We start from the raw sequence: 7623 nt of genomic DNA on the forward strand, positions 1-7623 counted from the left end.
TCCTCCAAGACAAACAACCTTAGGATATCATTAAGAGAATGATACTCATCCATGTACCAAACCTTATTCTTTGGATGTTGTTATTATTGCACTAATTTCGGTCATAAATCCAAAGGTTGTAGAGAATACTATAAGAATGACTATAAAGGTTGCCATCAAAACCCTAGAAATCAACTTTCAAGCAGACATGACAAAATCCCTAATGGTTATAGAAATTATAACTCAATTGCTTCATTATTCAAGATAGAATGACATCAATGTCATAATTTTGAACATATAGCACAATATTATAGAATCAGAATGAGGTGGGTTCCTAAACAAATCAAAGAAGGAAATCTTCCTACAAGAAATTAAAAAAAATCTGCCAAAGTCTAGAGAAGAAAACAAGAAGGGTCCAAATTAGAAGAACATGAATCAGTCTTGCATTAAGTACTCAAAGGTACCAATCAAGTGAGAAGACTCAAATTATTGAATCCCAAGCGAATGAAAGAACCCTTACCTTAACTTAATATCCTGTAGGCTCTGCAATCTCTGCTCTATACTCTTGATCATGTTGGTATGATCCTTGAGTTTGGCCACAAGGGCATGGCATCAAGTTGTTCATAAAACGGGTTGCAGGAAAAAACTAATCATATGGAGAAACCTCAAGTGGATTGGCTTATGGAGAACTTAGATTGTTTAAGCTTTTTTTATGGGAGAGAAGAATCATTAAGAGGATGGTTGAAGGATATAAGTAAGAGGAGATCTCGCCAAGGAAATCCATGCTAATTTTTTAGAAACAAAAAAATGAGGACGACCTTGTGCTTCGTGAAAACAAAAGTAAAGGTCATTTTTCTAATACCTTAGAGTTCTTTGACCATTTGTGTATCAATCTCACAAATGATAAGTTGCAACGGCACTTCAATCAGCATGTGTTTAATATGGATATATAAGAATACACAAGAGAATAAATTGATTGAAGTTACGTTGAATTTGTTAATAATCAAGGTATATTGATCTCATTGTAACAAGATTAAAAGGATGGTTCTTCATGTTATCATAGAGAGTCTTTTAGAAAATGAAATTGTTGATCTTCAAGAGATCATGTTCAAGATGATTGATACAGACAATAGTGGTACAACTACCTTCACTAAATTGAATTATGGATTAAATAGAGTTGATGCTACTAATCTTAATCATAGAAAAACTAACCATTTGCATGTCTCATTATAGTGATGACTTCAATTGGCCTTATACATCTCCTATTAGAACCTTTCATACCTTCCTTTTCTCACAAGGTGTTGGGGTAGCTTAATCTGCCATATGAAACATTGCCTATTTCTGATGAAAAAAGTGATTGTACCTGTCGATCACAAGATTAGGAAGCCAAACCCTTTGCTTTCATAAATGAAAGACTCAAGATGTATCAAATAAATCCAGAAATAATCAAGATAGTACCATTGACCACTTATCATCCATTGTTAGACTACCCTTCCCATGAAACTAAAGGGAAAGTCATAGAACACATATTGTTATAGCTCCAAATCTCACTCTTATGGTTTGTGATGCTGCACTTATGGCCTAGGGCAACCCCTCCTTCCAGACCTGGTCCAAAAATTTAAAAAACAGTGTTTTATTCCCTATACGCGACTTTGCCCTGTGTTAAACGCGTGTACACGCCGGTCTGTCATACCCAACCCGCGTGTATCTATTAAAACACTTAAAAAAATATAATTTCCTCTTTTTCGGGCGGTGATCGCGGGTTTACCTGCTGGATCACCTGTTAGTGCCCGTGGCCCAACTGTTCCCAACCAACTCCTAACTAAAAAACTACTTTGGAGAGGGTATAAAAAGACATCAAAGGGAAGGCCAAGGGAGAGAGAAAGGAGAGCAAGATTATTATGCTGAGATTTTTCCCTTAGACCAGGTCTGAAGTCCTTGGTGCATTCTGCACTTCCCCCATTTTGCATAGGAAACCCTTGTTTCCATGTGTATTGGTGATCATTCATCCTTGACATCATCATTGAGTAAGACTTGGAAGGAGCTCTTGTTGGAGGCTGGAGGCTGGAACGAATCCGGGAGGAAGCTTGCTTGGAGCCTGCTGAAGGTGTTCAGGTGATATCTTTCCGATATATGTACTTTATTTGCCTTTATATATAAAGAAACACGTCTTTGTTCCCGAATAATCTTTCTTTATGCTTATGAGATTCTTGTGTTGAATTCTTATGAAAGTAGTTACTTAAAGATTTTTTTATAACTAACTTTATAGCATAAAGATGATTTATACATAAACTTCTATACATGTACTGTTGTGTTCTTTGATTTGTTTGTCTTGCAGGTCAGAGAAAGAAGAAGGGAACTCCAAGAAGGGTTTGCACCCTAACGGTCTTCTCGAACGTAGGACCTTAGGTATGTACCCTAAACATTAGAATTTGCTTGAAAGTAAAAAAGATGGCTGTGTGTGTGCGTTTCTTTGTATAAGCAATTTTCAGTCTGGTAGGGTCTTAGCCCAAAGGATCCTAGGGGTATTTTCCCTTCAACCAGAATTGGCGACTCCGCTGGGGACAACACTCTTGTTGTTCCTAGTTTGGGTAGTCCTCAAGCCAATCAAGGCTCAGTCCCTATGTTTTCTGGTTCTGACTGTCTGATATTTTCTTGAACTCCAAGCTTTTCCAGTTTTTCAGTTTGTGTTTTTTATTTTTCTTGAAACACTTCATATACGCACTTTTTCTGGATTACAGAAGCGTATATACGCAAGTTGCACTAAGTAAACCCGCGTATACGCAGGTTTCCTTAGTTACAGTCGCGTGTACACGCATTCTGCAAATAATTGCAGGCGCGTATATCACATAATTTTCAAGATTTATAATTTTTCTTTTGCTGAATGTCTGTCTGGTGGTTTGGGTCAGTTTAAAACAGTCAATTCCCAGTGACAGTTCTCTGTTTAACAGGGGGCATCTTGTTTCGAACTATCTCTAGTTATAAGGAGTGCTAGTCTTGTTTTTCGTTGATTGCAAGCGTCATTGATTTTTGACACACAAGGTTTCTGTTTAAGAATCTTGATTGCTCTGTTTCGGCAGAGTGGGAAGATTGTCTTCAAATCTTTGTGTCCATTTTGTTTTCATGACATTTATGTTTGCTTAACGAAATCGTTTTTATGACCATTTACTCCTTTGTTTCGGGAAATTTGCTTGTTACCAGTTTCTTGAAACTTGTCTTTTGATATTTTGGACTTTCATTGCTGCTTTTGATTGTCAAAAGCGTTTTCGAACACATTTTATTTTTGTTGAGTTTTCATCATTTGAAAGGTGTCAATTCACAAAAGTGTTTGGTGGCTTGTTTATCAATCATTAGTGTCAGTATTTTTGAGAGCTTTCCTTTGAAAAAGACTTTTTGGTTTGATTGAAAGAAAATTTTTTGAAAGTTTTTGAGTTTCGCTTTCTTAAACTTGCTTCTCATTTGATTTCCTTTTTTGCGAAGTGAAAGTGCTTTGTTTTTATCTTAAAACTTGTTTTTATTGTTTGGACGAAATGATTGGTAACACATCATCTTCTATCTAAGCATTTTAGTGGCAAGACAAAATTTGGTAAAGCAGCAACTTTCCTTCTTTGTTTGCAGAGTAGTCTTAAAATCGTGCATCCACATTTAGTTCTTGCATTAGGGAAAGATTTGCATCTCTTTTTAGGCATATTTAGTTTTGTTAGTTTTTGTGAGTGTGGAGTCTGAAAAGAAAAAGGAAAAAATTTTTGTTTATATTACAAGTGCCTTCTGAACCTCATAGAAATTGCTATTCATCGAAAACAAAAGTGCATGTGCATGTAGCTAGGTTTTATTAATTTCTTTTGCGTCCATAAAACACCACAAGTTTCACCTCCATTACCTTTGACTTAAAGAACAGCCTAATAAAATCAAGCGCTTAATTAAAATCCACTAGAACTTTTTGTTTTAGTTATTACACCAACAAGTTTAGGATTTTAGGGCCTTGGATTAGGCGAGTGGAGAGTTAACTCTCCAAGGCCACATCAAACGTCAAACATAAGAGTCTGATTAAAGAGAGTAAATCCAATAGCGTTAGGAAGACCAGGAAAGCTCCGGATCTGGGAGTTAAGCACGAGGGTCTGTGAAGACAGGGAAGAGAGATACCCCCTCTCCTACTTGTCCGAACTTACCTCACGACTGTTCCGCCTGGCTTCTGCGACGAGTTGGTACCCATAGTTGCCTCTCCTAGGGATCTGCATAGGTGGCTGCGGAGGGGAATCCCGTGGCACCTGAGGTCGACGTTGTATCACTCTCGACAGTACTTCCGGAGGGCACCCTTGCGAAGCTTGGGGGCTTGCACCGGCGCAGGCTGTTGTTAGGAGGTCAGCGTAACTTCCTCTGTTACCTTCGCTGATAGGACTGGGCCGTCATTATCCCAGACTATCTTCGGAAGGCCCCTGACTCTACTTTCTTGTATTTTGGTGTCCGGTCCTCACCACCCGGAGCGGAAATACTTGGAAGTTGTTTGACTGGCTGTTTCTTTAGCGACTTTATAGTGAGTGCTCTTTGCTCCTTGTATATAGTTGGCTTTAGGTATTTTTGTCTAGTCACGTTTGGACTTTGTGTTCTGAGTGACTGGCTTGCCGCTCTACCGATCTTGAAAGGCTTTTGGTTGTTCTTTCAGAAGTTGTGGAGTTGCCTCCTCAAGGGCAAAGGTTTTGATTGCTTATCCATATTCTTTGAAGAGTTATTTCTATATTCCCGCAAGGGAAAGGGTCTTTGGATTATTTAGATATGGCTAATATTCCTCTGGAAACCAACCAAGGTACCCTTCCAAAGGGGATCCTTGTGCTTTTCCTTTCTTTGGAAACGTTGGTACTCCCTTGATGGCCACTTTGAATATTCCTGGGTTAAATGTTGGACTACCCGTTTGGCTGTGGTCCACTCCGAATATTCCGAATGCTCTTGAAGCTTCTCAGTTGAATGCTTTATTTCAGGGGCATCATATGGGTGCTAATTGTTCATCTGCTCTCAAAGAGAAATCTGGGATTCCTTCTTCCCCTCCTTCTTGTAACAAGAAATCTAAAAAGAGGAGAAAAAGGAAGTCAAAGAAGAAGAATAATTTTAGCACTTCATCTTCAACCTCTGCGAGTCATGTTGGAGATGAGTCTTCAACCTCTGCAAGTCATGTTGGAGATGAGCCTTCAGCCGCTGCAAGTCATGCAGGGGGCACAAGTCTAGTCACTGCAAGTCATACTAGCACTTCATCTTCAACCTCTGCCAGTCATGTTGGAGATGAGTCTTCAGCCGCTGCAAGTCATGCTGGGGGCATAAGGCTAGTCACTGCAAGTCATACTAGCACTTCATCTTCAACCTCTGCGAGCCATGTTGGAGATAAGTCTTCAGCCGCTGCGAGTCATGCTGGGGGCATGAGTCTAGTCAATGCGAGTCATACTAGCAAAGAGTCACCGACCTCTGCAAGTCATGTTCAGGACTCTCCGCAAACCACTGCTAGTCATGTTGGTGGAATGGAGGTTGATAAGAAACCTGGACGTAGAAGTTTTAAACCTAAGTTCCCTTGTAAGATATGCAAGGGAAACCATCTTACTCATTTATGCCCTGGTATTCCAGAGGTTCAAAGGATATGGTCCGAGTCTGAAAGTACTTCTACTCCTACACTTGATATGGTTTCTCATCAATCCCATCAACCATCGGTTGAAAGTGTGGTAAAGCCAGTGCAATCGCTGGCCGATTACACCCCTCTTTTGGGGGGTGAAGTGCCTAACAAAAGAGTCTGTTTGATCTCTAGTACAGAGTCTTCTAGTATAGGGGGCATTCCGGTTTCTTCGAATGTTCCCCCTCCAAGTTCTAAGAGTGTTTCCTTTGATTGGGATAGTCTTGTTGAGCCTCGTCTTCCTTCCGCTGTACCTTTTCAAATAAAGGTCAGAGTTAATTCCACAAATGTCTATCGATGTATGGTGGATGAAGGATCCTCTACAAGTATTATATCCTCTTTGACTTGGAAAGCTTTGGGTTCCCCAAAGTTGTTGACAGCTCAGAGTCAGTTGTTAGCCTATGATAGAAGGCCTGGTGAATCTATGGGTGTTCTTCCTCAATTGCCTATCACTTTAGGTGGGAAGACTGTCTTAATCGATATGATGGTGGTTGATAGCCCTTTAGACTTTAATATGCTACTTGGGCATGATTATGTCTATGCTATGAATGCTGTGGTGTCTTCACTCTTTCGAGTAATGTGCTTTCCCCATAACGGGAATATTGTCACTATTGATCAGCTTGCATCTGATAATCACCACCCTAATTCGACTTTATTGCAGAATGCCCCTTGGTTTGTTCCAAGTGTTCAAGTAGACTCTACCCCGCCACGGGTCAATTATGTGGCATTGAGTCCTCAATGTTCAATCGCTTCTAAGAAGGATCCTTTGACTTATTATTTCCTTCTTGGGACTTGGTCCCGGCAGTTGACCGAGAGATTCTTCCTATAAGGACATGGGACCCTTTAATTCCCTCTTTTGATCCTTGTAGTTCTCATGATTTCTTAGAACTTGTTTTTCCTTCACAGGAGGAACTCTTTGAAGCCATGAGTTATGACTACCAAAGGAGCCCTTGGCCTGAGCCCTGCAAGGGGTTTGTTCAGCAGAACTATTATGCGTAAGCCGCAAGGCTGCGTGGTTCCCTGTACCATATTGTATATATGAGGTACGCATCTTCAAGTTTTGTATCTTATAACACAAAGATTTTATATGAAGTTTATATGTGGGATGTATTAACTTCGTGTCTAGTGTTCCTATTTATGTTTACAGAACTTGGAAGATTTCTCCTCTGGAAGTTTATGGTTGGTCCGTTCTGACAGGTATTGGTTCTCGAACTTGGCATATAGGTTAGGTTTTTCCGCCTGCATTGTGCATTTATCAGTTTCCTTTTCCATTTTGGCCTTAGGATCGACCCCACCAAGTTATGATGCGGAACCTTCTCATTGCTTAGAAGTATCATGACTTGTGTGGTAGAGCCTACCTTATCATGGGTGCCCTAGTTAGTACCTGATTGTCACTTGGCACTCATGCTGATTTTTTGTCACTAGGCTCGGGAGTCCTCTGTAGTCCCGCCATGACTTGTGCGTTGAAGACTCATTCCTCTTTGCTTCCTCGCCTCGTTCTGGCCTTATACCCTAGAGGCTCCTATGTGTGTTGAGTTGTACTTCTGCATTGCATGTTGACCATTTGCACCTTTTGGCCTAGAGCCGGCTTCACTTGGACTCGTGTTTAAGCCCACTTTTGACCATGGCGTCTGCAAAATCAACCTTGCATACCCTTGACCTCTGCAGCTTGACATACCCAGATCCGTGGAAGGAACATACCTCTGAGTGTCACTGACCAGTTTTTCACCTCCCTGCATTGAGCATAGGAACGTTCCTTTCCCAGGAACTAGATCATCTGTTTCACCGACACTCGTTCTTTCCACTGTACCATAGCATTCTTTTATTCTTTTTCCGGCTTATCAGAAAAAGACAAAAAAATTAAATATTCCAAAAAGAGCGGGAACAGGGACATTATTTCCATTTATTGTTGGCAGCTAGAGTCAGTCGTGTCGCCCTTGAACAAAGCACTCAAAACAAAGTCTCCTCCGTATGGGTGGGATTTAGTTTGA

The sequence above is a fragment of the Pinus tabuliformis genome, chromosome J (genome assembly GCF_031772625.1).
Source record: "Pinus tabuliformis cultivar Carrire ecotype Pingquan chromosome J, CPIR1, whole genome shotgun sequence".
NCBI classification, from domain to species: domain Eukaryota; kingdom Viridiplantae; phylum Streptophyta; class Pinopsida; order Pinales; family Pinaceae; genus Pinus; species Pinus tabuliformis.